Consider the following 10,670-nt stretch of genomic DNA (forward strand, 5'->3'; position numbering starts at 1 on the left):
TATTACTTAATTACACGGAGAAACACCTTTTGTGTTCTACATGACAACACAATTCAGGGGACCTGTTACCAAAAAAGAAAAAAAACAAAAAACAGAATTTCTAATACATATACATTCATACAATAATTATATTAATTAAAACCATTCATTTTTATCATGGTGAATAAGCTGGTTGCTGCACAAGCAATTTGAAAGTTCTGTGCAACTGCCACTAGGGGGAGAAATGCAACAATCGTATCCAAATGTCAGAGACAGTGGAAAGGTGGCTTAAACATCCTCGGGCTTGGCACGTTAAGTGCAAATGTGAGTGCAGGCCAGCGGGAGAGAGGGGAGGGTGGACAATCGAGCTTTTCAGGGAAATGCATGGCTAAAGTAGGCAAGTCCAGGCAAGTCTTGACCGCATTACATGTCCATATTACTTCACCAAATAATTTCAGTTATTTCGAAGGTCCTTACAGCCTAAAACAGCAAAATAAATGACACAAAACACACAATGATACTGACCAAACAAATAAATATAGTAAACAATAAGATATGTTTACGTATGATATGATATGTATGTAAGATATGAACGTTCCCATTTTTTGGCACACAATTATGTTTTATTATCTACAGAAAACACACTCACACTCTATTTCTCCCGCTCTCTTTTTCTTACAAACATACACACATACACTACAGACACACACCCGCACACACAGAAACATGCACAGAAATGTGTTGTCAGAACTGCTCTGACAATTTTATCAGTAAAATAGATTTTCACATTTCTCACTAGTGAGGTAATAACAGAATAACGGAGTTGTTCTTGAAGCAGATGAACTTGCAGTTTTGGCTATTAGTACACTTGCTGTTGCTGAACACTGTTGAGATAAGCACTCAGGTAATTCACACACGCTTAATCTCTCTCTCTCGCTCTCTCTCTCTCTCTCTCTCTCTCTCGCTTTCTGTCTCTCACATTACTGTAAAACTGCATTATAATCAACAGCTCAAACCTCCGCTGGAATTGGCAACAGTGCGTGGGGTGAGATGCGTAAGAAAACAATCCTAGAAGAGCATTTTAACTCTTTCCCCGCCATTGACAAGATATCTCGTCAATTAAGAGACAACGCTTCCCCACCAAAGATGAGTTTTTACACCACTGAAACTTATAGTTGTGTCGGGGATAGACAGATAACCCGTTGATTTGTATATGTATGTATGTATGTTTGTATGTAGGTGTGTGTGTGATCTAGAGGTGCTCTGATCAGGATTTTTGAGGCCGATCACAGATCGCCGTTCATAGGAAGCAGTATCTGCCGATCCGATCACCGATACCGATTTTTTTAAAGCCTTCTTTTTATCATGTAGAATGATTTATAGTGATACTCCAATCAGGATTTTTAGACACTTATTCAGGGCCTGATTTTTATTTTATTTTTATTTATTTTTTCTTAAATGGGGGAATTCGCCCCTTAGTTGGCTCTTGTGAGAGGGGAGTTTTTTAATTTGAGGTGCGGAGGGGAGCATTTTTTAGACATTTTTCAAAAATATACACTTATCTCACCTAAATGTTTGATCATGCAGTGCATTTTTGTTTTTATAATTGTGTAATTAGTGCACAATAGCCTACATACAGCACAAACCTGATTTCCACAAACACATTTATCCATTATTTTGATTTCAAATCCAAACATTATTGAAAATGCTTTTTCAGCATTGTGATTCTTTTTTTTTCTTATACACAGTACAGTATTACAGTACAGTATTCTTTCATAGACATGTTTAATCGCAATAAATATAAGCAACATATTCAATGTGCTTTACTTTTGCATTTACTTTTAGATTTATATATTATGTTGCTCAAGCAAGTGGCAAAACATTTAAACTACTTTTCTTACATTATCACAAACATTCTAAATTAAAAACGTACCATACCATGCACCACTCCTAGAACGCACTGCAATACCGCAACCGTGTGCAGCTTGAACGCTTTAATCCATTAACCCTCTACGGTACGCAATATGATATCAATGAGGAAAAAATTATTTGTGATGTTTTTCCTGCTTAAAATTGGACACTACAACAATATCAATAAACATTTTTATAATTTTTTTATTTATTTATTTTTTAAAAGTTTGTTGCCTCAAGGCAACATTGTACCACAAAGGACAAAATGAAACATTTGATATTTTCATGCAGAAAAAATGTATAAATTTATTTAAAACATCAATTTCTTTAATCAAACAATTAGATTTATCACACTTTTGATGTTTTGCACATCTCATATTTAACAAAAAGTAAGATTTCATACCCACATGTTGCTTTCAGGCAACACTGTACCATCGTGGATCACAAGTATAACCAAACTATCATATCTGTTATTATACCAAAACATTATAAATAGTGTTGGCTCAAAGCAAAAAATAAAATTATCATAACCTTATGCTAATATATAACTTATTCTTAGAAGCGTGCACATACACACACAAGCACATGCATGTAAATTCTCCTTCCTCACTAATGACTCCTCACTGCTTGTGAAAGCTGAGGAAGCACTTCCTCTCAACAGAATATGTGCAGATATTGTATATGAATTACAATTCTTATAAATGCATTACAATATCATGCAAAAATGCAAATACATTTAGATAATTCTAACTTTTTTCTTACAAATATCATATACATGTATGCTGTGCTATATGCCTGGTATGGCCATATGTGATTCCATTACAGTACAATGTTGCCTTGAGGCAACATGCAGTTTTTTTGTAATTTCCTATAATATATTTGATGATAAGTTTTTGAGAATACTTCTTTACTAACCAGTGAAGGTGATTCAGAATTTTTGTTGGCAATTATATGGATGAAAATTGATGAAAAATGCACTTTTCTCTGGACAAAATATGAAGTCATGTGACATGTGCACATGTCCTGAAAGAGGAAACAAAAGGTGTTTTCGACTTAACGCAGCGCTGCGCAGCTCGATCAAATTCTGACTTGAAGAAGTGCATGCCGGTTAGAAATTTTTTGTCCGACTTGAGGCTGCGCCGACGCCTCGTGACTGTCACGTGTGCCATCAAAGTACCGCGATAGCGATTTGAGAGCAGCCTGACTGACTCAGCCGGCGCAGACATTTGTATGTGGGGCCCATATGGGTATGAACTGGGCTGAAAAATGGGCCCCATATAGGATTGTCATATAGGATTGTCCGGGTTCCGTAATGGCCCCATGTTAACTGCCCACGTGGATTTCATATAGGATTGAACTTGTCACAAAGTGGGACCCAACTGGGCAACATGCACAAGACCCATCTTGGTCCCAGCTTTAACCCAGCTAACATTTGATTGTGGGGCCCATGTGGGTTTGACATGGGCTGAAAAATGGGCTCTATATGGGATTGTCCGTGGGTTCCATAATGGCCCCATGCCAATTGCCCACATGGATTCCATATGGGATTGCACTTGCCACTTGGTGGGACCCAACTGGGAAACATGTGCAGGACCCATCTCGGTCCCAGCTTTAACCCAGCTAACATTTACATGTGGGGCCCATGTGGGTTTGAAATGGGCTGAAAAATGGGCTCTGTATGGGATTGTCCGTGGGTTCCATAATGGCCCCATGCCAATTGCCCACATGGGTTTCATGTGGGATTACACTTGCCAACAGGTGGGCCCCAACTGGGCAACATGCGAAAGACCCATCTTGGCCCCATCTTTACTACATGGGCTGAAATATGGGTTTTAAGTGGGTTTGTCCATGGGTTCCATGTTGGCCCCATGCAACATACCCATGTGGGTTTTATGCAGGATTTACCTGGGCTTTAGGTGGGGCCCATCTAGGGATCATATGCAAAACCCATCTGGGTTCCATTTAAATATGGGTTTTACATGGGTTTGTCCACGGGTTCCATGTTGGCCCCATGCAACTTATCCAATGTGGGTTTTATGTAGGATTTCACTGGGCTTTAGGTGGGGCCCATCTAGGGAACATATGCAAAACCCATCTGGGTTCCATCTAAATATGGGTTTTACATGGGTTTGTCCACGGGTTCCATGTTGGCCCCATGCAATTTACCAATGTGGGTTTTATTTAGGATTTCACTGGTTTAAGGTGGGGCCCAACTATGAAACATACACAAAACCTACCTAGGTCCCATCTTCAAACTCTATGTGGGAACTACATGGGATAAAGTATGGCTTGCAAGTGGGATTAAAAAAAAAAAAGTTTTAAAGTTTTAAAGCATTAGCATTCAGCAGTACACAGTGAGATTGAAATCTTTTCAAATTTCAATTTTATTGAAACTACCCATCATATGCTATATTCTGATACCTAACTGTTAAAATCATTTAATTGTTAAAGTTAACAAACATTTTGAACTTGTATTTGAACCAGTGTTTACTGAAAGCTTTGAACATTTGCACATAGAAAACAGAGACAGTAAGAAACAGCAGCAGCAACTATACATTTTTCAGTACTGCTTACACTGCAGACAGACATTTGTGCATTCTAGACACCCTCAGTCCTCCTCTGTCTCTTGTCCCAGTAAACCATTTTGAGAGTTCCCTCTCAGATTCTTGCTGGTTGATCTTTGACACCAGTGCAGTCTTCTTAACAGCCTCTGCAAAACAAATATATATACAAACATATTTAAAAATAGGACATTTTTAAATTTTTCAGGAAGATAAGGTATGAAGATGCTGCCCTCCACTACAGTAAGGAAAACAACAGAGTAAAAGCAAAGGTGCTTGTTTACAGGCTATTCCAATAACCTTTCTACAATGTGTTTAGTAAACGTGAAATATTATGCTACTTACATGTTAAAATACTACAAAATAATAACTTTTACTTGGAGCAACTCAAGAGCAAGTAAATGATGACAGATTTTTTTGTTTTTGTCAACTATTCCTTTAAGAGTCTCAGTTTTAATAACTTAAATTAGAGCTGCATGATTCTGGATATATAGAGAATCCCAATTTTTTTTAGTTTCAAACAGATATCAAGATTCTGAACATCAAACTAAAAATAAAGTGTAATTTACTAGAAGTTCTGTACTAGAAATACTATGACTGCAGTCTATTTAAAATGTTTAATCTTGAATGATTTTTTTTTTAATTGTTTGAATTAATGATTAAATGACTCATGAATAGATGTTTCATTACTGGATAAATCTGTGCTTTTTTAATGAATCTCTTGAATGATTCAATGACAAATACATGTGTTTAACAGTCACTTGTCAGCACCTACTGGTGTAACGTCACTGATATAATCTTTATCTGAATTGTCAGCTTTGTTTCAAATGATTTGCTCTATTTTGATAGCTACTGTAGACATCAGTGATTATATCCAAACTAAACTTTTATCCCAGTACTACTTCGATTATTTAAATAATTCTAACAGAAAAAAACGATAAGTGCTGTTGAAAAAGTGTGACACTGTTTTACTCCTAAACATGACAACTGCCCTCTCTTTCTGGATCAGTAGGAACACTGACATGAAGCACTGTATTGCAAAAAAAGCTCCATGTAAACAACTCAATCGAAATAAAAATGCTCAAACCGATTACGATTTCAATTACTTTAGAAAGGTAGGACAAACCTTTTCTAATCCATTACAAAGGACATGTAAACACTTGATCAAATTGATAACTGAACTAGAAAAGTTTTGCGCATGTGTAATGAAGTAGAAATGACATATGATGCACAAAATGAGCTGATGTTGTTGTAATATTATATTAAAGAACATAATAAATGACTGCAATGTCAATCAAAAATTCTCTTTCTACTTATCAACTGTGAAGTGGTGTAAGACAACATTGTCCAAGTGACCGTTTCAGACTCTGATTTGCAGACACCTTGTTTTAAGCATGAGAAAGGGTGTTTTTATTGCTTGGTTAGTATAAGCAGCACAACACAAAGCTTTGTGGCTCGTAATCAGGAATCGAAAAAGATAAGATGTTAAGTTTGCTTTTTAAAACAAATTGATGGTTACACTAGTCAAAGCTTGTGTTCGCATCTGTTAAGATAGTTGCCTACGTCTCCTACGATTAAAATTAATGGCTAGTGCGGTGGCTGCGACATACGTAAACCTATCAACATCCATTGCCATGACTTATCGTGAGACGAAAAAAAATTACATTTTAGTCTCATAACATTGGTTAATGAAACTGCTGTAATTTCGCAACATTGTTTTATCAACAACATCGCAAAAGTTTTGTGCAAATCCGTGATGGAAATGCACCTAGTGTACTGTCTACACTGGATGCGGCACGGCACGGCACGGCACGGCACGGCACGACACAATAAATCCCAGCTGGCAAACTGATGCCTCGTTTTATTTATGATGTACTGACAAAGTTTAAAGGGGTCATCGGGTGCCCATTTTCCACAAGTTTATATGATTCTTTAGGGTCTTAATGAGAAGTCTTTAACATACTTTGGTTAAAATTTCTCAGTGGTAGTGTAAAAAAAACCCCCACCCATTTTACCATCAGCCCTTTTTAGAGTGAGCCATTCTGTTCCATGTTCCTTTAAACGCTAATGAGCTCTGCCACCCCGCCTCTATCTCCTGTGGGGTGACGATCAGTAATGTTTACTTTAGCCGCATTTAACCGCAAAACTTGCTAACTAGCACATTATTAAGAAAAGGCGAATTGCAAAGATGCATAAAAAACACCCATATACTCACTTCTGCTGTAGGTGAAACTAGATTACAAATGATTCGCGTGAACATAGACGCATTTATGTAGGCTGCCAGGCACATTTCCTTCAAAAACAAAAGTAATGTTAATCCTCTGCATCTCAGATGTCGGGAGTAAATGATGAGTGCTACTATGTGCATTACTGCATCCAACAATAGAACACCTCAATTGCTCAATCGGAGATAGCCTTTCTTCCCCTGCACTGGAGTCAAAACAATAATGGTGGTCGGACTGTTCTCAGCGCTCACTCGGCTCAGTTAGGGTGGGTTTAAGATAAGACTGTCATGTCAATCAACTATCGTGGGAGCGGCCTTGGTCGGTGTGACATCACACCGACAAGACGCTGACAATGACCTTATTTGAAAAAAGGCATATTACTTGGATTACATTGGATTTTTCCCATATTAAGATTAAAAAAATTCCACTGTGTGAATTTATATCATTATAGGGTGGTTGTGTACACACACTGTCAACACACATTTATGTTCAAACTTGTAAAAATAGGTTTTGCATCCGATGACGCCTTTAAATGATTTTCAATGGTCGCTTGGCCACATCTAGTGTAGACAGACTTTAGCTGTCACGCCATGACAACTGTCACCTCTGTTTTAGACACGGTGTTAGTCATTTACGAATAAGATTAAGTGGGGTTTGGATCGAGATTATGATCTTTAATTGATTAATCGTGCAGCTCTAATTTCTGATAATATATGTGTCTCTATCTATTTATGATAATATTTGAAGAGAAACATTACACTTTTAATTCAGAATCATAACTATACATTGTATCAAAGGTATAGTTCACTCAAAAATGAAAATTGTCATCATTTATTCACCCTTATGTTGTTCCAAACGTTGGTAACTAGACAGTTGATGGGCCCCAATGATTTCCATAATATTTTTTTTCCTACTATGAAAGTTAATGGCTACTATGAACTGTTGAACTGTTTGGTTATCAACATTCTTCAAAAAATCTTTTTGTCTTCAACAGAAGAAAGAAATTCATACAGGTTTGGAAAAACATAAGGGTGATGAAGGGTAAATGATGCCAGAACTTTCATTTTGGGGTGAACGTTCCTTTTAAGAAAATTATGTAGAATAAAATTAAGCAAAATCACTACATTTACTAAAATCAAAACATCTCACACATTACAAAAAGTCAGTGAATCCATACCAGAAGTGAGAGTGCAATGTAGCAGATAAAGGACAATCCTCCTTCAAATTGGCAGTGATCAGCTGGATCCTTGGTGAATCTGTAGTGGGGTGGGCCCGACGAGTCCTTAAAAAGAATAATTTTTTTTTTACCATTCCTTTACAATCTTAAACAAAACATATTTAAATTGTACTGAAATTTGCCATTATAAGCCATTTAGGCAACATAAACAAACTGTCAGCTTTGAAACTGTTAGTTATGATCGAAACATGAACCTAATGCATAACAATACCATCAGAAAAATGTGAATCCCCAAAAGAAAGACAAAGAGGATTCACAAAAAAATGGACTCTTCCCATAGATATCATAGCAAGGTAAATACAACTGTATCTTAAAAAAATTTGTACACCACAATTAAATCTACCATAATATAATTTTACCTGCAGTTGCATTTATCCTGATATGACACATCTGAAGGCTGTGATGTTCTCCAGTGAATAAAATAAAGGACTGAAGATGGTGACAAGTTCTATTTCCTTTTCTTTGTGCCACCTCAGAAAAAGAAAGACAACAGGAAAAAAAGTTACTCAGATTTTCTATCACCAGTGGAGGAAATGTCTTACAAATGTACTTATAATGATTATAATCATAATTCAGGTCTGGAAACAGTGGTTAAAACTGACTAACATTTTACTGTAGTCTCTGTATTGGGTGCCTGTTTTCCCTGAAAAACGTGTGCTTGATCTAAAAATGTGAACCAATATCTTATCATTAGAAGTTATCAGTATTTGAAGAGGTGAAGTAAAAAATATACTCAGAAACGGTCATCTACAAAAACATAACACTCTCATACAACACTTCAACTCTCCTATATATTCCAGTGTTTTCGAGTGTGAATTACAGTTTAATCACTCACTTCACTTATTCCAGTGCTCCTTTACTTCTCATGAGTTTGAGTTTTAAACTAAACATTAATACACACAAACACTTCCTCTCACTCACATTAATTAATTGTGGGTACAAATCATAACTTTATGATGGTTTGACTGAAAAATGTTTTGTTACCTGACATCTTTAAAAAAAATTTTTTTTAAAAAAAACCCCCAAAAAAAAAAATTTTTCCCCCAAAAAACAAATTTTTTTTTTTTTTCCCTTTTTTTTTTTTGAAAGGGGGAAAAAAAAAACCCCGGGGAAAAAAATTTTTTTTTAAACCCCCAAAAAGGCCCTTTTCCCCCCCTTTTTTTTTTAACCGGGGCCCCCCCCCCCGGGGTAAAACCCCGGGGGGAAAGGTTTTTTAACCCCTTTTCCCCTTTTTTTTAAAAAAATTTTAAGGGGGAAAAAAAGGGGGAAAACCCCCCCTTTTTTTAAAAAAACCCCCCGGGGGAAAAAAATTTTTTTAAAAAAAAGGGTTTTTTTAAAAAAAAAGGGAAAAAAAAAAGGGGGGAAAAAAATTTTTTGGGGTTATTCCTTTTTTAAAAATTTTTTATTTTTTAAAAACCCTTTAAAAATTTTTTTTTTAAAATTTTTTTTTTTTTGGGGTTTTTTGGGGGGTTTTTTTTGGGGGAAATTTCCCTTTTTTTCCCCCCCAAATTTTTTTTTTTTAATTTAAAATTTTTTAAAAAAAAAAAGGAAAAAGAAATTTTTCCCTTTTTTCCCCCGGGGCCCGGAAATTTTTTTTTTTTCCCCCTTTTTTTTACCATTTTTTTAAAGTTTTTTTTGGGAAAATTTTTTTTTTTCAAATTTTTTTGGAAAGGGAAAAAATTTAAATTTTTTAAAAAAACCCCTTTTTTTTTTAAATTTTTTTCCTTTAAAATAAAATATTTATAAATTTGAAAAAAGTTCTTTATACCTTAACTTTCATAGTAGAAAAATATTATGCACAGCCCTTGCTATTACAACGTTTGTAAAACATAATTGAAAATATGATCAATTAAAAAAGTGATACCTTACAATAAGTTAGATTCAATAAAGGGGTTGTTCTTTTAAAATTTATCAAAATAATGAACACATATTTAAAATGAAGCTTGCTTAATCATGATGTAAAACCCTTATGAAACCCACATTTAATTTAAAATGGGAAACTTTTTAAATGTGTTTTTCAAAACAAAATTGCCCGTGGTCAATTTAAGGGGAAAAGTAATAATAATTTTTTTAAAAATGATGTGACACACCATTGAACCAATTTCACTAAGGGGTTTCCGATGAAAAAGGGGAAATTTGTGAAGGGTAGTGTTTTTGGGCATTGTAGTTTAACATTCCCTAACTGAATGGGAACTTACTTTTTTAGTCCCCTTAATGTTTATTTCCCGATTTATATGGTGTTTTATGCATCTTTCATTCGCCTTTTCTAAAAATGTGCTAGTTAGCAGTTTTTGGGGTTTAAAGGGTAAGCCATTACTGATCGTCACCCCACAGGGGAAAAGGCGGGGTGGAACCATTAGCGTTTAAAGGCATGGAACAGATGCTCACTCCCAAAGGGCTGATGTAAAATGGGTGGTTTTTACACTACCACTGAGAAATTTTAACCCAAAAATGTTAAGACTTCTCTTAAACCCTAAAGTCATATAAACTTGTGGAATGGGCACCCGATACCCCAAACTTTGTCAGTACATCATAAATAAAAAGTTTGCCAGTGATTTATTGGGCCGTGCAGTAGACAGCACTAGGTCTTCCATCGATTTGACAAACTTTTCTGCTGTTGATAAAACAATGTTGAACAGCAGTTTCATTCCAATGTTATGAGACAAATGTAATTTTTTCCCCACGATAAGTCATGGGAAAGATGGATGTCTTTGGTGGTTTTTTCAAAAACATCGCCTGTCAAAACCCCCAAAACAG

The 10,670-nt window shown here is 35.7% G+C and overlaps 1 long non-coding RNA gene across 1 annotated transcript; it reads right to left on the reverse strand.

The window, feature by feature from the left end:
- Nucleotides 1-4,090: 4,090 nt before the first annotated feature.
- LOC127180351 (uncharacterized) lies at nucleotides 4,091-8,686 on the reverse strand. The gene is made up of 3 exons (XR_007829628.1): nucleotides 8,273-8,686; nucleotides 7,854-7,958; nucleotides 4,091-4,600 (listed from the first exon to the last, which is right to left on the reverse strand). It is a non-coding gene; the product is annotated as an uncharacterized LOC127180351 (long non-coding RNA).
- Nucleotides 8,687-10,670: the final 1,984 nt, after the last annotated feature.

This window comes from Labeo rohita, chromosome 18 (assembly GCF_022985175.1).
Source record: "Labeo rohita strain BAU-BD-2019 chromosome 18, IGBB_LRoh.1.0, whole genome shotgun sequence".
NCBI classification, from domain to species: Eukaryota; Metazoa; Chordata; class Actinopteri; order Cypriniformes; family Cyprinidae; genus Labeo; species Labeo rohita.